The sequence below is a fragment of the Pleurodeles waltl genome, chromosome 3_1 (genome assembly GCF_031143425.1).
Source record: "Pleurodeles waltl isolate 20211129_DDA chromosome 3_1, aPleWal1.hap1.20221129, whole genome shotgun sequence".
NCBI classification, from domain to species: Eukaryota; Metazoa; Chordata; class Amphibia; order Caudata; family Salamandridae; genus Pleurodeles; species Pleurodeles waltl.
The window spans coordinates 1,691,584,879-1,691,608,253 of NC_090440.1; the positions used below are offsets into that span (position 1 = coordinate 1,691,584,879).

General features: G+C 41.0%; 2 protein-coding genes across 4 annotated transcripts in view; one reads left to right on the forward strand and one right to left on the reverse strand.

Annotated features, from left to right (window-relative positions):
• The window catches only part of MCM3AP (minichromosome maintenance complex component 3 associated protein), a 619,735-nt gene extending 613,612 nt beyond the window's left edge, over positions 1-6,123 (reverse strand). The window contains exon 1 of the mRNA XM_069225490.1: positions 6,021-6,123. The gene's annotated coding sequence lies outside the window, so the exon portion shown is untranslated. The remainder of the gene's footprint in view (positions 1-6,020) is intronic.
• A 145-nt stretch (positions 6,124-6,268) lies between these two features.
• YBEY (ybeY metalloendoribonuclease) overlaps positions 6,269-23,375 on the forward strand; it is a 71,612-nt gene continuing 54,505 nt past the window's right edge. For 2 of the 3 annotated variants that reach the window (XM_069225491.1, XM_069225493.1), the window contains exon 1: positions 6,269-6,380. The gene's annotated coding sequence lies outside the window, so the exon portion shown is untranslated. Of the gene's footprint in view, positions 6,425-23,375 lie in introns of all 3 variants that reach the window. The other variant, XM_069225492.1, reaches the window with a different exon arrangement.

The window sequence follows — 23,375 nt, forward strand, 5'->3', positions numbered from 1 at the left end:
GGGCATTTATTCAGGATCCTTGATTGCTGTCCCTTGCAAACATGCTACTCAGCACAATACTATCAGAACTCTGGACTTGTTAACGTTATACTATGGAGTACCACTCCAGATAGAGAGTGATAATGGGTCACACTTCAAAGGCAAATTGGTACAGGACTACTGTTCTCAGCACAATATTGAGTGGGTATATCCTATTTCTTATTATCCACAGGCCTCAGGACTGATTGAGAGAATGAATGGTTTACTGAAAGCAAAAATGTGAAAATTATCAGATGGAACTTTGAAAAACTGACGAGAACATTTAAATTAAGCCCTCCAGATTCTGAGCAACAGACCATTAACAAATGCTGAAACACCTTTGATGCGAATGTTAACTCCAGCTTTTCAAATACAATCACATGTGGCCACCAATATTATCACATACTGGGAATTAAAACGTGGAACGTTAGCTCCTTACAGAGCCACACCCGAATCTGCAGGTCTTGACTTACATGCTTTACAACCTTACGTACTAAACCCCTAGACATAGTGGTGTGTGAAACAGGTGTTGGAATACAGACTCCCCCAGAGCCTTTGGGATTTATTGCTCCCAGATCTGGGTTGGCCCTTAAAAGTATTCAAGTTTTTTGGGGAGTGACTGATGCAGATTACCAAGGAGAAATCAAAGTTATTCTGTTTGATAGTGGAGAAGTTGACTTATTTATTCACATTAAAGGCAGAATTTCCCAACTTGTCATAAGTGCAGTGTATGGAGGTTTGGTAAGGAAGAGGACTGCCCCAGCCCTTCTGACAGTGCAAGGAGAGGGAAGTTCAGCAGATAAAAACCTCAGTGCCAAGGTGTGGGTTGAATCCCCAAATGGCCCTCCAGAACCTGCAGAAATTACAGCCAAGGGCCCCAATAATGCCCTGCTGATTATAAAACAAGGAAAGGAAAAAGGAGAGCACATTTCAGATGACAAATGTTATTTGCAAGAAAAGTAATTCTTGTTTCTTTTATAGATCCTACTATAACTTGCCTCTGACCAAGAGTGTGTTGTGTGGTCTCCCTTCGGGCGTTTGCGTGTGGTGGCGGGGGAGGGACCGCATCCCCCAACCTGGACCTGATTGATAACCTTTGTGCAAAGCTCCTGCTGCTTTTCAAGTACAAAACCTATGGATCCATTTTGCACAAATTGTGCTTCACTGATTCAAGTTCTGCATAGGATCAGTATAGAGTACCATGGATGTTCTGTCAACTTGTTTGATTACATTCTTCCACTGGAACTAACCCATGGCTTGTTATCATCTGATGACTGCTGCCAGTCTCATTAAGCAAAATTGCCAGTTGGCTGGCTGTTTTTCATGTGGAAACCTGACTTTCACTTACATTCCAGCAAACCTTTCAGGTGGACCGTGTACCTTTACATGATTAGAACGCATGATCTTTCCATCTAATTCTACACCAATTTGCTATCCTAGCTACACTATTCAATCAGTTATTATCCCAATCAGAATAAATGTTTCAGTCTTTTCATTGTAGGTGTGTCCGATTTAAAAGTTTATAAGATCACTACGTTAATCCTCTTCCATTGCTTCATAGTGATTGCTTTTATTATTGCATTATCTTGCTGTATACAACGCAAACCTGATTTGCTTATGATGTTTTCTTTTTTTTTCAATGAGAAAAAAGTACACAAAGTAATTGGTCAGAGGGTGGAAATGTATTAAAAATAGGTATGTTTGACCACTGGCTTTGTGTTGCACCACTCTGCATATTAGTTGTTCAGTGTTCACTAGTTGCAGATTACATTTTGTATTCAGTTTAGCTGCCAATTGCCTTTATTGTGGCGTTAGACATTGCAGTTGAGCTGTGTTGTTCCAAATGGTAAACTAAGCTTGTTTCTTCGTATTTCTTCCTCACCGAACATAAACAGTTCATGATAAGAGGGCACATATTTTTTGTTTTCTTCAGTGTAGGGAACTGCTCGTCCTTGAAAGGAGAGCCTTGAAAGGCGGGCCAATTTTCAACATTTTTCTTCCAACTCTGACCTACAGTAGCCAGCATGTTTGAATATTTCCACCTGAGAGGGGAGTGCCTTTTAGAAGGCTCTTTCCATGGTTGTTTTAGCTATAAAAGAGGTGGCCCTGCTCAGTAACGGGGGAATTTCCAAGACCTCTGTCAGGATTAGACGTCAAATGCCTGACACACACACTTGTACAGCGAGGGTGATTATCACTTTCTAGCAGTTGAATGGGGTCATCTTCTTGCTGGCATGAGAAAGATGAAGAGCTTGGAAGGCCCTACGGTGATGAATTTTTACTTTATCCTTTGCTTTGCAATTATGCTGTAATATAATCACATATATTTGCTGTGTACGTTGCAGTTGAGAATCATTTTGGTATATTTTCCTTTCATTCCTGTGACTATTTTTAAAAGTGTGCCTTCGACTTACTAATCTCTTTTTAGGAACCCAGTGGTTCCTAAGGCAGATTTTATACATTTATATTTTAATGAATCACTGGCACTAATTAATGTTAAAAACATTATCTTTAGAGATATAGTAGTGATTAAAGAAAAATATATATCATGAGCTTTGAATAAATCTGAATTAACCGTACTTATATTAATGTATATGGATTGCATGAATGTAGATTTGTGTGCAGATAAATAAATATCTGGTTCAATTATGTCTAACGCTATGCATTAATAATGTCTGCAAATAAATTAATTTGTTTATGTTAAAGAATTAATTAGTATGAATGAGCTTAAGTGCTTAGCAATTAGAATTGTGCATTTAGGGTTACTTAGCTGGGCTAGGCCCGAAGGTTCATTTTTGCTACAATAGTGAGAAGTGCCAATTCATAATGTTGCCTTTAACCCGAATTATTTCCTAGGATGCTGATGTGTTAGAGAATATCATATTGTATTAAAGACAGAGACCATGGGTTTGCTAATATAAAATGTAACAGTATTTGTTCTAGCTGTCAAACCGACAAGAAGTATTACTGAATTCACATGAGAACTGTTAGAGTCACCCTATGTATCCTGGGAAAGAATCATGAAGTTTCAATTGCTCTACAAATGTAATTTTTTAACAGAGATGACTTTGCACCTTCCCTGAGAAAATCCAGAATAGTTTGCAAACTTGATGGACGTCTATAATTTTCATTGGATATTGATCCATTTGCACAAGATGGGTCCACACGTCTGACCAATCAGAACTCTATGGACATTTCTAGTTAGGGAGAGACTTTTGAACTTTAGAGAGAGTCCGCTGAAGTCGGTCCCTTCCAACCATCCTCAAAGCTGTTTCCTTCATGCCTCTTATGTTCACCCACTCTGAATGTCCGAGTACCTATGCTGTTCAGTACTAATATGTTCAACAACTACTCTTACCCTATGTGTAACTCATGTTCAGCACTCTCCCCGATGTTGCGGTCTACTGATTCTGAGACGCTGTGAGCGCTCTGGTCTGACAAATCCTTCCTGCCGGCTGTCCCATAAGGAGAGGTATATAATCAGTAAGGTGGTTCTTCTTCTTTCCTTTCAGCTTAGATGATTTACACCAGTGTATTTTTATGGTGAGTTACCTTAGTTAGATGATTTTCCAAATAATTTTCTGTCTTCTTTTCCTTTTGTTTTACCCGCATATGTTAGCACATCCCCACAATCTAAGTCAAAATTAGTGAAAGGTGCATGAATGGCCCATCCCAAAATTTGAGTAATGTTGTTTGAATTTGACCAATGTCACCATCAACCGCTTTGAAATCTGTTTCTGTTGTGCAAATTATAGTTCTGTTAATTTGTATTATTCTCTTGGAGTGTTTAATAGTATTGATGTTTAGTAGGCTTATTCTATTCAGACGTTTTGGTCAGCCTATGGTTTTCATGTAGATTTATAATTTAGTTTTGTGTACCATTTATATTACAGTGGCTCTGTGGTTGTAATAAAGATTTGAAACTTGATTCAGTTTGGTGTCTTGTTTCCGTGGCCAAATTGGTCATGATATTTAAATTGTTTAGATTTCTCACGTTATTGATTTGTGTTGAATAAATCTGATTACCCACTCTTTGCCGAGTACAAAGATCCCATCGACCTCTAGTGTGGGTGAGACAGGTTGTTGCATCTCACCCCTTGAGCGCGGTTTCTGAACCCGAAACGGGGAGGAACATTTGCCTGCTCCAGCAATGTCAAACTCCAATGACATGGAAAACTCACTCATATATTGGTTTTCTACAGTGCCAACCAAGCAGAGCTGCAAACTAACCATACCCTTCCTAAAATAGGAAACAAGCCCTATAAAAATGGGTACTGGATTAATTAGAAGAGGCAAAGAAGGGAGATCATCAAAGGAAGAGTTATGTTAAACATCCCTAACATAGCCTGCTTTTACAGTCATAGTTGAGGGGCAAGCTTAGTTATTGACATTATGTATCCATCTACCTACGTGACTTACAACTTATGTTTTCGTGTACAGACCTCAAATTCAAGTTATCAACCTCTCAAACCAAAGTAGTGAAAGTTGGAGGCATCACATGAATTTACTTTAGAAACAAAAAGCATGCATGCATGAATAAGAAAGCAATCATATATTGTGTGTAGGGTCTCCCTGAATTAATTATGGGTTCCTGGGGCGGGGAAAGCACACACAAAATATCCCACAAGCAACCAAGTTAAATATTCAACCTATAATAATGGCTCAAGTCAAAAAATCAATATACAAACGTAATCCACTTTTATTTGATTTAGCATAATGTTACATAGTTTTCTGTAATTTTGTCATATGTTATCCAACATATGTTAATGAAAGTTAGGAAACAAAAATAAAAATTAATGGAGACAAATGTTAGGATTGAATAGTTTATGATTATAAGATCACATTTATAACTGTATAATTAATTCTAATTGTCTGGTCTGCTGCATTGTATAGCAAACTCTGACAAGATTTTATTTTATATAATTTTCTTGCTATGAAAGGTATATAGATTGTGGAATGAGTGCAACGTGATTGTGATATGCTTGAGGATGATTGATTGTGTGGTAGAGAATGAAGTGGTGTTTTTTAGTTTTGTTCGATAGATATAAAATATATATTTTTCTTAATAAAATATTGCGACACAGCTGCATCACATATGACAAAATTACAAAAAACGATCTAACATTATGCAGAATGAAATAAAGGTGGATTCAATTTGTAAATTATGTTTTTGACTTGAGTCATTATTATATGTTCAATATTTAGCTTAGTTGCCTGTGGGGTATTTTTTGTAAGCAAGCAATCATTCCTGCTATGCAACAAAAAGGACACTGAGAAAGTCATAGCGGATATTGATTATAACTGGAATTCATCAAGTTATGGTCTGCGGTGCTGTATTATTACCACACATAATATATAAAAAATGTATAAGTTGTTGTTTGTGCTATAATACACATACATTTCCATGCACGTTTAGAATTAGCAGACAGTACAGATATATGCTTGTTTGGTACGTTTAAAAAACGTGTGTATTTAATGCGATAACGCCCTGGAGAGATACCATTATTTGTATCCCTGTGTTTGTCTCTATCACCCCCTTCTGCCCTCAGCTAAGTGACTTTAGCTAAACATGACTCGGCTATTTGAGAGACCCTGGCTATGCCTCGGCCTCGTAACAAACTACTGGCGCAAAAGGGTCCCTTACTACGCGGGCCGGCGTTTCAAAGCATGAACATCCGAGGACAGGGATTGTATACAGTTATGCAGCGTAGAGCTTCTAAAAGACTAAACGTACTTGGCTTTAAACTACGGGATTCCAAAAAATATAGAGACGAAACTATGTAAAGTACAAGACCGTATGAAAAAACTGCCAGGTATCAATTAGGCAGTGATTCTCACCCAACTCCAGAGATAAGAGCAAATTACACTGCACACAAAACAATGTTCTTTGGCGATATTTTTGCGTATAGTCATGCCACATGACATGAGTATTACAAACTTTCTCACTTTTGGGGTCTGAAAGAATACTGAATTCCCTCCCACCCAGTGAAGTTTCCACTCACCTACGCCGTTCACTTCAGGCTTCTCCTTCGGTAACATTTTCTGAGCCGGACATAATAAAGTAACGGACACATTTCCTGTCTACTTTTGACTCCGCCTAGTTGCTCTTCCATTCAGACAGAGCTCTCTATAGACAGTTTCCCACTTCTCCGCCCCGTCACTTAATGCGCCTGCGCACCGCATCTAAAAGACTAGAACGATAACACAGGTTCTTTCTCTTCACCACCAACTAGTGTGCCAAAAACGTAGACTTCCGGATGTAGCTACGCACCTTCTTCCGGTGTTCTTTCATTAGCGCTCCGGCACGATCTGGCATCCAGCGTTACGGTACCGGAAGAGGTTATCTCTGGCAAGCATTGAAGGTGAGAGGAATTCACTTACCAGTGATTCCCGTTGCTCGTAGATGGTAATTATTTGGGTGCGGGACGTTGTGCTATTATTACTTTAGCGAACTCTTTACTTTTCTGGATCGAGCGATTATCACAGTGTAGTGGCATTTGCAGGGCTTGGGTGCAGTGTTTTTAATGTGCGGTGTTTTGATCGTGCCCGGTACAAGTGATCCATGCATTCGACAAAAATTGCATTCCCGCTTTATTACATCACGGAAAAAGCACGTGCTCACACCCAAGCTTCACAAGGATCCCCCAATAACTGCCATAATAGGGCTTTAGTTGTATCATTTTATTTTATGTAGCCCAGAATAGTAGTCGAAGGCTAGAGGGCTCTATATAAAAAGTGACACGATTCATACTGACGGAGCTGGGTTCTTACATTTTTAACGTCTTTTGTAATCATCATACATGCACAGCCACTGGTCGTGTGGACCATTTTTCCTCAACGCAGAGAAAGATCTAGGAGTCTTCACATAAACAAGAAGACCATTTGGATGATATAGGAAAAAAACAACAAGCATTGGCAAAGCCAATATGTCTCGCCTACACAAGAGCTATTGACTTGGCAGTGTGTTTTTGCCATGTTGTACACCAGTCCAGCATGGTTAAAAGTTAGTGGCGTGGAGTAGGGGAGTAGTGTTGTACAGTGGATTTGTTGGCATGGAGTAGGGGTAGTAGAGTGGTCTAGTGTGGAGTAGATTGAGATAGTCTGGGGACTGAATTGAAGTAGAGTGGGGTGGACTGTAGTGCACTGGATTGAGTGAGGTGGGTTGGACTAAAATGGGGTGGGGATGGATTGAAATGAGGTGGGGTGGGTTTGATTCTGGTGGATTGGGGTAGAGAGGACTGGAGTGCTTTGGGGTGGGGTGGATTGGAGTGGGGTGAATTGGATTGATTGGGTTGGATTGGATTGCGTGAGGTGGAGTAGATTGGATGAGGTGGACTAGAGTGGGATGGAATGGAGTGCAATGGATTGGATTGGGGTGGACTGGATTGGAGTAAGGTGGACTGGACTGAATGATTTGGATTGGGATATGATGGATAGGGGTGGAGTGTATTTGGGTGGCTGGATTTTTGGAGTGGGATGAATTGGATTGGGGTGGGGTGGATGTGACTGGAGTAAGGCAAACTGGGGTGGATTACGGTGGTTTAGAGTGGGGTGAATTGGATTGAGTGGGGTGGATTAAGATGGACTGGATTTGACTAAAGTGAGGTAGATTAAGGTGAATTGGAGTGGGGTGGATTGAAGTGGATTGGACTGGATTTGAACGGGCGGAATGGATTTAAGTGGGTGGATTGGGTTGGACTGGATTGGAGTGAGGTGGATTGGATTGGAGTGGGATGGTTTCTGGTGGATTGGATTGGCGCAGATGGATTCAATTGGAGTGGTGTGGATCGGATACAAGTGGAGCAGATTGGATTGGAGCAAAGCAGATTGTTTTGGATTGGAGTGGGGCAGATTGTTTCGGATTGGAGTGGGGCAGACTGGAGTAGGGCAGTTTGATTTGGATCAAAGAGTAGCAGATTGTTTTATATTGGAGTGGAGGGAAGCAGATTTGAGTGGGCCACGTTGTTTTAGATTGGAGTTGGGCAGATTGTTTTGGATTTGCATAGGGCAAATTGTTTGGTATTGGAGTGGGGCAGATTGTTTGAGATTAGAGTGGGGCACATTATTTTGGATTGGCGTGGGGCCTATTGGAATGGGGCATATTGTTTTGGGTTTTCGTGGGGCGGATTGGAGTGGGGCAGATTGTTTTGAAATGGAGAAGGGTATGTTGTGTAATGGAGTAGGGCTGATTGTTTTGGAATGGAGTTGTCAGATACACTAACCTGAGTTATCTTGGCCTAGTGGGAGAGATGGTTATGCTTGAACCACCACGCCTTTTCTCACAATGCAGACTGCATTTCTGCCAGCCTGTGTTACAATGAAGGGAATGGAACAATAATCAAGATCTGGTCCACTGGCACCCAGGACTCCCTCGACTGCGGTTGTGTCACCCTTGTCTTAGTTCTAGATGGGCGTTGAGTATGTGGTGTGCACTACAAGATAAACATGACAGAATTACTCATAGATCATCACACCTGATCCAAGCACTCTTTTGCATATATACCACACAGCACTCATTCATCATCCGTATTATCTTTTCATGCCACCAGATCAGCTTATAACCTAGGGCAGAGTTCTGCAAAGTCGGTCCTGGAGAGCCGGGTCCATGCCAGAGTTTTAGCGTATCCACATTTAGAAAAATGTAGATTTCGGAAACATCTTGTTTCTAAATGTGGATACGCTAAAAACATGCTTACTAGCTTAAACATGCAAGTTAGTAGGTATGCAGACTCAAAGGCATTTCAGCGCTGGAACTATTGCTTAATGCTTCCTCCAGGCCCAGTATGGAGATCTGCAGAAAGGTGGCAAAATAAGGAAATTGCTACAGTAGGGATTGAAATTGCAAAGTATTCAAGCCCTACTCTACTTTTAACCCTGGCATAATCAGAGAAGCTGTTATCAGAGCTCTTACATAATTAAATTGCTGCCATAATTTGACACAACGCTACATGGCACCAAAGGGACAAGTAGATTTTTTTACAGGACAAGTAAATTAAAAAAGCAACATACCCCATTGACAAGTAAATATTTTAATAAATTCCACACCTCTGAATTCCTGTTTTCCACGGGCTGAATGCCAATGGGTATTTAAATAAGTATTTTGTTGACTTGTTCAGACGATGATTGCACGCATTTAAAGCGTATTTCATACACGTTTATTTTTTCGCCAACAATTGATTTAAAAAACAGTCTTTGGTTTCAGCGCACTCCTTTTAAATAATGTTTGCCTGTTGAATACAACAGTAAGCCCATATATGCGATAATGAAAAAAACATTTGACTAACATCACACTTTTTCAGCTGGGGAGCCAAGATTTATTCAGGTTTTCTGGTGTCATTTTGTACAAATCAGACAATCATTGCACACATTTAAAGTATATTTCACACACATCTTTATTTCTTTCGCCCACGATTGATTTGAAAAGCATATTCTTTGGTTTCAGCACACTCCTTTTAAATAAAGTTTGCCTGCTGAAGACAACCATAATTTTTTATATATCAAAGTGCCCACATAGGCGATAATGGAAAAAAAAATATTAGCAAGATCACACCGTTTCAGCAGGGGAGCCGAGATTGGCGCAACTTTACCATAGGTTTATTTACAATACTTCACACTTTTACAAGCTAATCACTGTAGAGATGCTGTTCGCATTCATAAAACATGATAGCATCTCTACCACAACCACAATTAACACACAGGCCAACAGTTGTTATCTTTCCAGAGGGACTGCTTTCCTGAAAGAAGTGTAAATGTGTGTGACAGGTTAATTTGCAAATATAAAGGGAGCTCAGAAGCTTGTATTGTGTTCAAATAATAGCACCTCGTGAAACTTCCTGATAACACAATTTTTTTCCAGTTTTTATTGCAGTGGAGTTACCAGCAGAGCTGTCAAGTGTGTGTTTTTGAAAGCAGGGTAACACAGTGCCTTGCGGCAAAGGGTTTTCAGGCATCTGTGTTACACTACCCAATCGTCTCCACTTCTTTAATCAGAGTTTAACTCCTGGCTCTCTGGATACAACCACACACCTTTGCATTAATTTAACTAATAGACATTCTATGAAGTACCATACTGCATTTCCAGCTTAGTAACTTAACTCTTGCTCCACCCTCTTCCCAAAACTCTCCTACTGCAGGGGTACCAAACGTCATGCTAAGGTACTAAACGGCAAGCCAGGGTTAATAACGCAGGGCCTCTCTTTAGATTTAAGTATATTTTGTGTCTCTCTATTGTGAGACAGAAATTAAATCTGGGCCCTTTTGAAAAAGGTCTTCAGGCCCTGTCAGAAATTCTGACAAAAAGGCTTCAATAGACACAAAAGGGCCAACATGGCTTCCGTAATTAGGCTGTTCGTTACAAATAATGTCCGGTGTGCACCAGCAGAAAAGTCCCTGACGTGTTTGGACGTGCAGAACTGGATCGAAGGTTGAAAGACAATTACTGTTCATAAAAGAGGATATGTCATTTCCAATAACTGTACATCATGATAGTGACTGAGTTCGTGCCATCTTCACATTCTCATCGCTGTACATGTGGGGTACAATAGTGAGAGGCATGTCTAGAAAGGAAGACTGTAATTCCTTCACCTTTATAAGCCAGTGGGTGGTGACACATAGACCTAGTACACTGCCCAACGCTCATGTGTTTTAATGCTAAACACAATTGGGATACATTGTCTCTTTCTTCCTTGCAAATATTTAATTATGCTTATTGTGTTCCTGTACAATGTGTGCACTTGGCAGCGCCTGTTTGCCTAACATCCAAATGCCGTCTTCTGTGTTTTTAAGTATCAGGGGTTAGGCGTAAGGTGCGCGCATTTATACCTCTACTGTATGGCTTGTACGAAGTGTACACAGGCCTCAAAAAATCTACTCAACCACTCCCTATGGCGGGTAAGATTTTATCTTTTAGGACCTACTGGTCCTTTCTGGCAGTGAACTTGAGCTGGAAAGGAACAGGTGTTCTGTTGACTCAGAAATAAATAAGTAATAAATCTTGTTTAATTTTGACACATTTATTGTCTGTTCAAGGACAGAGGTCAATTGTCAGTTGGTCTTTTTACTAAGTGCTGCTTGTCTTATCCAGACAAATGGTGTTTACTTTTTTTCTCTTACAACAGTTAGACGATTTTGTAAAGGGAGCTTTCTGACAATCATTGTGAAACAAAAGGCTTTGGGAATGTTAGTTTTTCTATAACACACATTTAAATAACTTTTAAATAAATAGTACAAATAATTCAAAATATATCAGGAATTACAAATGCTCTTTTTAGTAATTCATAAGTGTGATGTAAAGATTTAAACAGCAGCAAAACAAATCAGAATACTACTTTGTGATGTTCAAATGACAAATATCTGCAGAAACTCGATTTCCAAAAATTACTGTTTGTACCCTATATAGTTTTATCAGTAAACCGCATGTCACTTGGAAATTTTGTGGCTATTTCAATGTAAAATGTGCTGATTGGAAATGCTACCAATTCATTCTTTAGTTAATATTCATTAATGGTGATGGTTTTGAACCATGATTAGAGAAACAGTCTTGCCCGCGCCAATGACAATGCTGTTAGTGAACTGAGAGCACGGCCATTGGAATTATGCAACAGTAGAGGTCCAAGTTATGTGCCAGAGTTGAGTAAACTATGTGGCAAAAAAAAGCCAAATTAGGTGGCATAATGCGGCAAATTTTGCAATAATCTCTAAATTATTTTGTCATTTTTAAACTTGGTAACATAACTGGGCATAGTGTGCACCTCATCTGCACCAATTTAACACCTAAATCAGAATAAGCAACAGAAAGGTGACCAGTCCAGCTTTGCAAAGGGCCTTTCCCTGTGCGGCAAGACATGTTATCGCATATTTAGTAACCTCTATTTAGTAGCCACATAATCGCATTATTCCAGTGGCCCTAAGAGGCAAGTCAAGGATCATGTGTATCTTATATGCAGATAGATTTGTATTATGTATAGAACAAATATTTAGTCTACTAAACAGGAGTATTTTGTACAGCAGACATGCTGCACTAACACATTTTAAAGTGCTATTATATGCGATAATGAAAAAATAGCGGCTCCATAAATTAAGATATTTGCTCAGATTACATAATTTGAAACCAGTTTATGGGTCAAGAGCATTATAGTTAGGTCGAGTAGATTAGATTCTTTCGTTTCAGCACACTTTTTAAATAGTTTGCTTGTTCAAGACAACATGTATTTTATATATATCAAAGTGACCACATATGTGAGAATGAAAACAAATATTTGCCTAAGATTTCAGCGTGGAGCCGAGATTTATCCAGGTTTTATGGTGTCACTTTGTACAAATCAGCCAGTAATTGCACGCATTTAAGGTGTATTTCACATACATGTTTAATTCGTTCGCTGATAACTCATTTAAAAAACTCATTCTTTAGTTTTTGCACACTCCTTTGAAGTAATGTTTGCCTGCTGAAGACGACCATAATTTTATATACATATTGTGCCCACATACACAATAATGACAAAATATATTTGCCTAAGATCAAACCGTTTCAGTGGGTAGCCGAGATTTATTCAGTTTTTCTGGTGACACTTTGTACAAATCAGCCAATGATTGCACGCATTTAAAGCGTATTTTATGCACATATATTTCTTTCGCCAATGATTGATTTAAAAAACATATTCATCCCTGCACTCATACACAGCTTCTACAACTCTCATTCTTAATCTCATAGGCAAAACCTAATGCATTTACAAATGCTTGTTCTTACTAGAACCACTGTCAGTAGTGCAGTGTGACCTTATAACGTTTATTTGGAGCGTTCATCGTAATAGTAAAGGCGTTGCCTTAATGAACCATGAATACAACTTCGATTAGCATTAACATATGGACACAAATATTACCTTAACTGCAGACAGTTCCCTCAGGGGCTGGACCTACTTGTCCTAAGGACAAAATAAACATGAAAACTTCTTATCTTTGACTCCAAACAATATGTCCTTGTTCTGCTTTCCTTCTTTTACCTTATGACGAGCTTACAAAACCTCTCTGGAATGCACTTCTTAGTTTAAAGAAGACATTTATTGTTATTACTTCACCACGAGGTTCCTGAGAGATGAAATTAGTAGGTTGGAAGCACACATTTAAAAGTAGTCACAGCAATGAAAGCAAAATATAGCAAAGTACTTCTCAGTTGCAATGTACACAGCAAATAAATGTGATTATATTATAGCATAACTTCAAAGCAAAGCATAAAAGTCAAAATTGCATCACCGTAGGGCTGTAGGGCCTATCCCTCTGTTTCATCTTTCTGGGGCTTCAAGTTGATGACTCCGGTTCAACAGCGAGAAAGAGATTTTCTACCCAAACGTGGACAGGCAACTGACGTCCGTTCCTGTCTGAAGTCAAGATATTTTCTCTTTCGCTGTTGTCCAGAGCTATCCTTAAAAGCAAACTCGGTGTGAGAACCGAATAAACTTGGACAGTGGCCAATTCTCCAGAATTCACTCGTTCCCAGACTGGATTGAGAGGTAAACACAAAATCTACGCGCTCTTATCAGCTAGGGTTTGATGTGAAAAACACAGCTTGGTCTACCATGTGGAAAAACACAGCTTGGAAAAACACAGTTCATCTGCAATGCCTCAGCAGCACTGTCTAAATCCACATTAAAGCCAATAGGCAGCTAACCTAACTACCAAATGTAATGTCTAATGCCATGTTAAAGCCAGTAGGCAGCTAAACTGAATACAGAATGTAATGGCTAATGCCATGTTAAAGCCAATAGGCAGCTAACCTAAATACCAAATGTAATGTCTAATGCCACGTTAAAGTCAATAGGCAGCTAAACTGAATACAACATGTAATGTGCTACTGGTGAACATTGAGCAACTAATATGCGCAGTGGTGAAACACAAAGTCATTGGTCAAACACAATTAATAGCATCACAGGCTTGGGCATAGGGCTATAGGAATTCCACACCCCTGCTAAGTGTATAGTCCCCTGGCTCCAGTGACTGATATCCTGAGTAAATAATTTCCTGCAGCCAAATATGATAGGTTTATATCCAAGACATTACTTTAGTTGAGCTATGATTGAACTGGTAGCGGTGAATAGAAGAATAGATAAGGAGAAAGTTAGTTTTTGATTGATTTAGTTTTAAATGATGAGAAGTCATCCACTCCTGAACAGATTTTAGAGTATGAGACAAAACTCATCAATGGGTTAGGAAATCTTAAGTTGTATCAGTGTGTCAAAAACATAATGATGATAGAGTATCAAGGAATGGTGTAGTATAACCCCCAAGTGGTTTAACATGCAAATAAAAAAGGAGTAAAGGCCTGAATAGATCTCTAAGGGATCCCCCATAATTAAAGCAACAGATGGTCAAAGTCAGGAGTCAATTTTGATCCACTTGAACCAGTTTGTCTAGTAAGAGGTGAACTACTTCGGGACCACTCCAACAATGTCCATGTGTTCTGTAAAGGCTTCAGTGGGAGTATAGTGATTCACTGTATCATATCGGCTAATAGGTTGATAAGTAGACCGGAGTGGCCTGAATCATTAATGGGGGGTGCATCATTGACTGCCTAGAGCATGGCTGTTTCTGTGTTGCAAACTGGACTGAAACCTGACTGGAACTCATCAAAGACATCATCCATAGGAAAGTGCTGAGTAAGTAGTGTTTTAACTCTGCTTTCAATAACTTTTGCGAGTAAGGAAGACCTGAAACAAGGTGAAATTTGCCACACACATGTACACGAGATCCATGTAATACATGGTTTAGTTTTCGTGAAAATTTTTATCTAAATCATCATCCAAAACTACGTTTTGCCAAGTAACCATGGATTTGCAAACAGATTTCTGTAGGAAGCTGCCTCCGTATATACTATATCAAAATGAGATATAGTGTGCACAGAGTCCAGGGGTTCCCCAGAGGCTTAACGGAGGCCAAAGTAAATAATACTAATGCTATCTTTTGTGGTAGTGTGGTCAGCAGTTAGGCTTATCAGAGGGTAGTGCAAAGCATTTGTTGTACACATACAGCAAATAGAAGAAGCACACATTCTTCTGACTTAACTCCAGACCAATGGTTTTTATATTGTAAAAATCTATTTTCTTAATTTATTATTTTTAGAACTACAAGATTCAAGTTGCAGGTAAGTACCTTAAAGGTTTGGTATTTCACACAAGTATCAACAGTACTTTGTTTGAAATAGGTAGGTAATACAGTTTTTGAAATATTGGCAATAATCTGTTTTAAAAATGGACATAGTGCAATTTTCAGAAACAGTTCCTGTGGGGAAGAAATGTTAGGTTGTTTTACAGTTAAGTACAACACTTAAAGTTTCAGTCTCCGGGTTTTAGGAAGTCAACCAGTTGGGGTTCAAGTTAACCCCAAACACCCACCACCAGCAACATGGGGCTGGCCGGGTGAAGAGGTCAAAGTTGAGCAAATTTAACGTGGGCTCCTATGGAGACAGGGGGTACTTGGAATCGGGCCTGTCTGCAGGTAAGTACCCACAACCCGTAGGGCAGACCAGGAGGGATTAGAAGAGCACTGGAGGGGCCTAAGTCGTCACCAAACACACACCCTCAGTGGCACAGGGCAGCAGGGTGCAAGGTGCAAACAGGACGTGGGTTTTACAATGCTGTTCAATGGGGAGACCACAGGGGTCTCTCAGAGGCTGCAGACGAGGTCCAGAGGGGGGGTGTCTCAGGCACACAACTGGTCGGACGGGGAGGAGGGCCGCCTGCTGAATGTTGAGGCACCAGGGGTCGGTTTCTCCAAGGCCTGGGAGCTGCAGGTGCAGTGTGTTCTTAGGCATCGGATATCTTCGTCCGGAGCTTTGTGGTCAGGGGGTCCTCGGAATTCCCTCTACAGGCGTCTTCATACAGGGGTGGAAAGGTCGTCCAAGCATGGGCACTTGCTCGCAATTGCCTAGGGACCCTCTCTTGCTGGGTGGACTACCTTAACACGGGCCGTGGGCGTTGGGTGCACAGGGGTCAAGACTCACGCATCCAGAGTGAGGTGGGAGTCCATGGTTGTAGGTTTCTTTAGACGGAGCCGCTGTCCTCAGGAGTTTTTGGTCCTTTTTGGGTGTAGGGCTGTCCTCTGGAGTTGGCAGAAGTCGCTGGGCCCGCTGGACGCATCACTGGTCTTTTTGCAGGTTCTTTGAAGCAGGAGACAGGCCTGTAGAGCTGGAGCCTATGCAGTTGTCATCTTCCTTCTTCTCTGCGGGGGGTTTCAACTTGGCAGTCTTTCTTCTTCTTCTTGTAGGTCACCAGGAATCTGGTGAGCTGGGTTCAGGGAGGCCCTTAAATCCTAGATTTAGGGGCATTTTAGGGGGCCAGAGGGCAGTAGCTAATGTCACTGAGAGTGGCTACACCCTCCTTGTACCCACTCCCTTTGGGGAAGGGGGGCACATTCCTATCCCTATTGGTTCCTGTCCTCCAAACCAAGATGGAGGATTTTGCAGGGAGGAGGTCACCTCCGCTCTGGACACCTTAGGGGTGGTCCTGGCTGCGGTGGTCACTCCTTCCTGTTTTCCTAATTTTCCTGCCGGACTTGCTGCCAAAAGTGGGGCTTTGTCTGGGGGACAGGCATCTCCACTAGCTGGAGTGCCCTGGGGCACTGTAACCCAAGGCTTGAGCCTTTGAGGCTCACCGCCAATTGTTACAGTTCCTGCAGGAGGGAGGTGTGAATCATCTCCACCCAGGACAGGTGTTGTTTCTGACCATAGAGTGCACAAACGCACTCACCCCAAGTGGTCATAAACGTGTCTGAAAGTGGCAGGCTGGCACAGACAGGTCAGTCCTACACTAGCAGTTTGGCTAACATACAGGGGGCATCTCTAAGACGCCCTGTGTGTGCATTTTTCAATAAATCCCACACTGGTATCAGTTTTATACCAAACTTCCCAGTATTCAGTGAAGCCGTTATAGTGCTGTGAAGTTCGTAATGACAAACTCCCAGACCATATATTCAATATGGCTACACTGCAGTTCCAAAGTCTAAGAATGGACTTAGACAATGTAGGGGCATTGTGCTCTGGCAGCTATGCCCTCACCTGTGGTATAGTGTACCCTGCCTTAGGGCTGTAAGGCCTGCTAGTAGGGTGACTTACCTATGCCACAGGCAGTGGTTTGTGGGCATGGCACCTCTGGAGGGCAGCCATGTCAACTTTGCCTTTTTCTTCCCACCAGCACATACAAGCTGCAAGGCAGAGTGCATGTGCTGAGTGAGGGATCCCCTAGGCTGGCATAACACATGTTGCAGCCCTGAGAGACCTTCTCTGGCCACAGGGCCCTTGGAGCCATGGGTACCTTTTACAAGGGACTTAACTGTGTGCCAGGGCTGTGCCAGTTGTGGAAAGAAAGGTACAGTTTTAGGAAAAGAACACTGGTGCTGGGGCCTGGATAGCAGGGTACCAGCACACTTTCAATCAAAGTTGGCATAAACACTAGGCAAAAAGTGTGTGGGTTGGGGGGGTAACCATTCCAACAGTGGCACTTTCCTACAATTTTGTTTTCAGCTGCAAGTTTGGGAGGTCAGGCATACGTTGCCCAGTTCTGTCACTTGTGATTGAAGAAATTAGCAAATATTTCTAATTCAGCTGATAGGTCTTCATATCTGCTGGAAGTAGGGGGCTTATTCACAACTCTGACAAATTAGAACACCTAAAAACTTCCACAAAGAACTATTTGAATCAAATATTTCTTTTATAGAGTGTCCAAGTTACTTTTTGGCTGGGCCAGGTTGGGTAAGGCACCTGTCTCTAATTCTTCTCCAGAAAGTATTTTCCTTTTGTCCATCAGCGGGGCTAAGTCATCCAGCAGTCCAGGCATCCCATCTGTTAAATTAAATTTTGATGTCAGCTGTAACAGTGGTAGTATTTTCAGTGTTAGTGCAGCAAAGTAGTAGAGGTCAAGAGTTTTGGTTTTACAGAAGTATATTAGTTCCTTTCTGGGTTGACTATAAGTTACAGTGTGTGAGAATAACAAAGAAAAAGGTATAGGATGGTGATCAGACCAAGCATCAGGTAACCAAGTGTAAGCAAGACCCTTCTGAAATGATCAGAACAGATGTGGAATCTTTGGGTGTTATGGGTCTGTGGCAGTGTTATACGGGCTCATTTCCTGAGAGAAATGATGAAAAAAGATTGACTACAATGTTCTTGGGGTCACCCCCGTGGAGATTGCAATTGCCTAGAAAAATGTTACCCCCTTCCCACCCCTGGGAATAGACTAAGTCAAGTCAGGTGCCCCTAGCATTCCTTGATAAAGGTTGCATCGTCATCAGAAGGACTTGAGATGACATTCAGTCTAATGAGAGAGTTCTGTTGCAAGTCGAGTTGTAGAATCTGGCACTGTAAAGAGAAGACCAAATCTGTGGTACCTCTTTACTCTGATTTGCATGTTGTAAAGTACTGCAAGTCCTCGTTCTGTCCTACTAACGCAATTGCCTTCAAATGAAATGTCATTGGTATTTGGAATGGGGACTTCTACAGTAGTAATCAAGATCATTTTTAAGTCTGACAGTACCTTTATTAATAATAACGGCACAGTACTCAAACCCCACTCCAAAAATGTGTACTTTTCTTTCTTGAGTGTTAGTCCACTTTCTTTCTCCCTTCTAAGTCTTCTTCCAGTATTTACTTGTATTTATGTCTTGTCTCCACAAAAACCATTACATCATCCTTAAACTGATTGCAGACTGACATTCTTTATTGCATCTTCATCGGCTGTCACCTAGATTTATGCAGCATGGAAGAGCAAACCGCTTTTGTTCAGGCACTAACAAAACTTCTTTAGGTATGAAAAAATAGAAAACCATAGACTAAGTAATCACGTATTGTATTGTAATCGTATTTATATAGCACTTACTACCCCTGACGAGGCGTCGAATCGCTTTTCGGTGAGTAGCACGCTACCCTGGAACCCAACAAGGATTAGTGATGGATTAGTATCGGGAAATAATGAGTACAGTTTTAGTATTATTATGAGTTAATTTGAGCCGCGGATATGAGAGTTTGTTAGTTAGATTGACTGGAGTAATGGAGGGGTGGAGGAGGAAAGAAATCCAGAAGTGTTAATTGGGAGTATATCTTTAATTTACTCAACCCAAAGGCTTGGGATGAGTAAAGGGGGATGGAGGAGGGAAGAGTATGTGGAAGGGTTAGGGAGAGCATAGTAGCAGGGTGAGATACATGCGGGAGAATTTAGTAGGATTGTGTGGGAGGTCAGGGTAGTAGAGTGAGGTTTGGTGAGTTAGATGTGGAAGCGGAGGGAAGAGCTTAGGCAGAGTTATTTAGGAGATGAAAGGATTTGGGATGAGTCAGACTGAGAATGGAGGATAGTTTGATAGAGACATGACATATGATGATGGGTAGATAAGTGTGATAAGATGTGAGCAGGAATTCATAGATATCTAGTATAACAACCCACCCAGGAGCCATGCAATGATCCACAAGCATGCCAAGCACAGAAACAACATATATATATACATACACACATATGCACATACAATACATAATTAGAACCATGGGTAAATTATACTTAGTCAAACAGGTTTAAAGAGTGTGTGTGTGTGTATTTTATTGTTATGACATAGTAGCGGTACATATTTTCTAAAGAAACTATACATAATAATTAGATATATACACATAACCTGAAAAAAATATTTATCAACATAGGCATATGCAGTTCATAGTTGTTTGAATATGGTGGTTATGAAGGAAAGAGCCAACTCTTGAGTAGTTTTCTGAAGACAAGAAAGTTATCTGTGGCTCTTATAGTTGGGGGTAATGAATTCCATAGTTTGGCTGCTTGAACGGAGAAGGATGTACCACCTATAGTCTCTTTCTTGTATGGTGGTGTTCTAAGGCGGGGTGCCAATCTTGATCAGAGGCTTCTTTGTTGGATGTATTTGGTTATTTTGTTTCTGATGAAAAGCGGCCCTGTTCCATGTATAGCTTTGTGGGTGATACAAAGCAGCTTGAAAGTCCATCTTCTGGCAACGGGTAACCGTGTAGTGCTCTCAAGGCAGGGGAGATGTGGGCTTGCGGCTTTACATGTAATAGTAGCCTGGCAGCGGAATTCTGGATACGTTGTAGTTTTTTCATAACAGATAGAGATGATCCATGGTAGAGGCCATTGGCAAAATCCAGTTTGGATAGTACAAGCGAGATAGTAGCTTGCACCTTGTGTGAAAATCCGAGGTAGGGGAAGAGGCGTTGTAAAGTCTTCAAGGTGATGAAGCTTGTTCGTGCTAATTTGTCCACTTGGGCATTCATAGTTAACTTGGAATCCATGGTGATTCCTAGGTTTTTAACTTCCTTGGATAATTGAGGAGGTGGTCCGAGATCGTCAGGCCAGACGCACAGAGGGTCATAAATCTTCCAGTTACCACATATGAGTATTTCTGTTTTGGAGGTATTTAGTTTGAGATGGCTTCAGCTCATCCACTGATCAACGGCTCTGAGGCAACTGAAGATTTGTGAGTTTTCAATGTTGTTGGGGCATTCTAATTTAAGTATTATTTCTGTGTTATCTGCATAGTTGTAGTATTTGATATGGAAATCATTGATCAGTTCTGGTAAAGATATCCTGTAGATGTTGAAAAGCAAAGGTGAGATGATTGACCCTTGGGGACCCCTGCTTTTGTGAGGTAGGGTTCAGACGAGAAGGGGGGCAAGTGGATGATATTAGATCTCTTTTGAAGATAGGAAGTAATCCAGTCGAGAGCAATCCCTTGTATGCCGGCTTCGTGGAGTCTTTGAATTAGGGTGTCATGGTCAACTTTATCAAAGGCAGCTGAAAGGTCCAAGAGAAGTAGTGCAGCAACTCCATTTCGGTCGACTGTGTTTTTAAGATCATCCCAGACGCTATGAGTGCCGATTCAGTGCTTCTTCCTGGGCGGAATCCAGTTTGGAAGTCTGAAAGTATAGAATTGTCTTCAATGAATTGTGACATCTGGACGAATGCTGCTCTTTCTATCAATTTGCCCAGGAAAGGTCCATTTGTGATTGGTCTGTAGTTTTTGGGGTCTTGCTGGTCTAGGTTTGTTTTCTTTAATAAAGGTCGTATGTATGCCTTTTTCAGGTCTACAGGAAAAGTTCCTGAAGTTAAAGAGTTGTTGATGATTCTTCTTACAGGTGTGGCAGCAGAAGTAGATAGAAGAATGTTCTTGAAGATTTGTGGTGGTCAAGGGTCAGAAGGGCAACCAGAAGGTCTGCTTGCTTTGACCAAATCCATAAATTCATCCTGGGATATTTGTTTGAAGGACTGTAGAGGTTGGGTTGGTTTATTCTTAGAGGGTATTTTAGGAAAGGGGTTGGTGCTGATGTTTTTCTTCTGTTTTAAATAGGAGTCCAATGTGTCTGCCTTGGTTGTGTAGTGAGTTGCCAATTTGTTTGTGAAATCTTGAGTAGTGGGATGACTTCCTTCCATGCATGTAGGTTTTCGAAATTCATTGAGAATTTTATAAAATTCCTTGGTTGTAGAATGAGCATTTTGAATTCTGTCCGAGTAGTACCTTTTTTTTAGCTTTTTTGATTGATGATTTGTATATCCTGTTAAGTTTGTGTAGCTGCAGTTTGTCTTGACTGTTGTTTGTTTTGAGCCAGGTCTGCTGCAACTTTCTGATTTGTTGCTTTATCTTTTTAAGTTCTGTTTCTCCAAGGTGTTGGTTTTCTTTTGTCGTGTTTAGTTTTTCTGAGTGGTATTAGGATATCAAAAGCTTCCTGTAGCCACTCATAAAGTTTTGGCACAGAATTAATTGTATCTAGATCTGTGTTGGCTGTTAGTTGCGTTTCTAAGTCATCCAAATTGAGTTTGCTCCATGGTCGATAGGTGTATGTATGTAAGTAGTTGTGAGGTGTGTTGATTTGTGGAGTTGCATGTCGGAAAGTTATCAAATGGTGGTCTGACCAAGTGATTGGCGTGATGCTGTGAATATTAACTAGTTCAGGCTTAGCAAAAATGACATCTAGGTTGTGACCAGCGATGTGTGTGGGATTGTGTACAATCTGATGTAGGTTCAATGCGACTAGACCAGTGGTGATAGCTTTTGGATGGGGCATATTGGGTTTGTCAAACCAAATGTTTAGATCCCCAAGAATGCATAGGTTGGAGTATAGTGTAATAAGGTTTGAGACTGTGTCTAGAAAAGCATCTGGGAATGTGGAGTTGTTAGGTGGAGGTCTGTAAAAGAGGAGAAAGTTACAGGTGGAAGTTGGAGGAGGGTGGCATCTGGTAAGGAGGGCTTCACAACCTTGTATGGCGATGTCTGTTTTACTGAGGTTCAATGCCTGTTTGAATATAATAGCTGGTCCACCTCCTCTCTTGCCTATACGATTTTGTGCGATGGTTTGATAGCCTGGAGGAACAGCTTCGTGCAACACTGGGGCCATGTCATCTCCCAACCAGGATTCAGTTATGAATAGTAAGTCAGGTTGTGTGTCTGTGCTTGTTTTTTGAGAGTGATCGAGCATTTATGAGCTGGCAGTTTAGAAAAGGTGTGTTAGTGGTAGTGTTGTTTTGTTTAGGAGAAGGGTAAGTAGTATAATGTGAGCTTGAAGCAGGAGTGTTGCTAGTTGTGATAACTGTTTGAGGCTCACAATAGTATTTCTTTTCAATATAGTGTTCCTCTTCCAGCATGTTAAGGAGGCATTTTGTTGGGTCTGTGTGTGTGTGGGTGGTGGACTTGGTGGCTGAGAGAGCCACAAGCAATGTACTGTTTTTTGTAGGGTAGTTTTATTAAGTAATAGACAAGGCGATGCGAGGTTGCTATGAGTGGCATGTTTTTTATTTTGTTTGCGTTTGTTTAGTGTGGATGGAGTATGGGTTAGGGGTGGTGGAGGAGCATGTGGATCATGATGTAAGGCTCTAAATTGTGCAATGGAGGAGAGGCGAGTGAATGAAAGTTGCTGGGTTGGGGTGCTTGTGGTAGGTGTTTGTGAAAAGTGAGAAAGTAGGGGTGAAGATAGGATGGAATTTGTATTCTTTGTGTAGTCCTGAGGGTGGGAGTGGGTATGACGATAAGTGTAATGTAAGTTTGTGTTGCTTTGATGTGCTGATGTTTGTGGTTGGTATTGTTTTTTGTGGAATAGTGAGAGGGGGTATTGGTGTAGTTGGTTTTGGTGAGGGATTTGTATGTGAGTTAGTGCTGGTGAGTGGAATTTGAGTGTTAGATGGGGTGGTGATGTGTTTTGGAGATGAATGTACGAGGTGTGTAAGAGGTGATGGATGTGTGTCAGGGGAGTTAGTGTTAGTTGCGATGACTGGAAGAGGTAATATGTGTGGTGGAGTGAAATGTGGGGATTGTATGGTTGTGTGTAATTGGTGAAGAGAGGGGAAGAGTGTTTGTAGATTGTGTGTTTG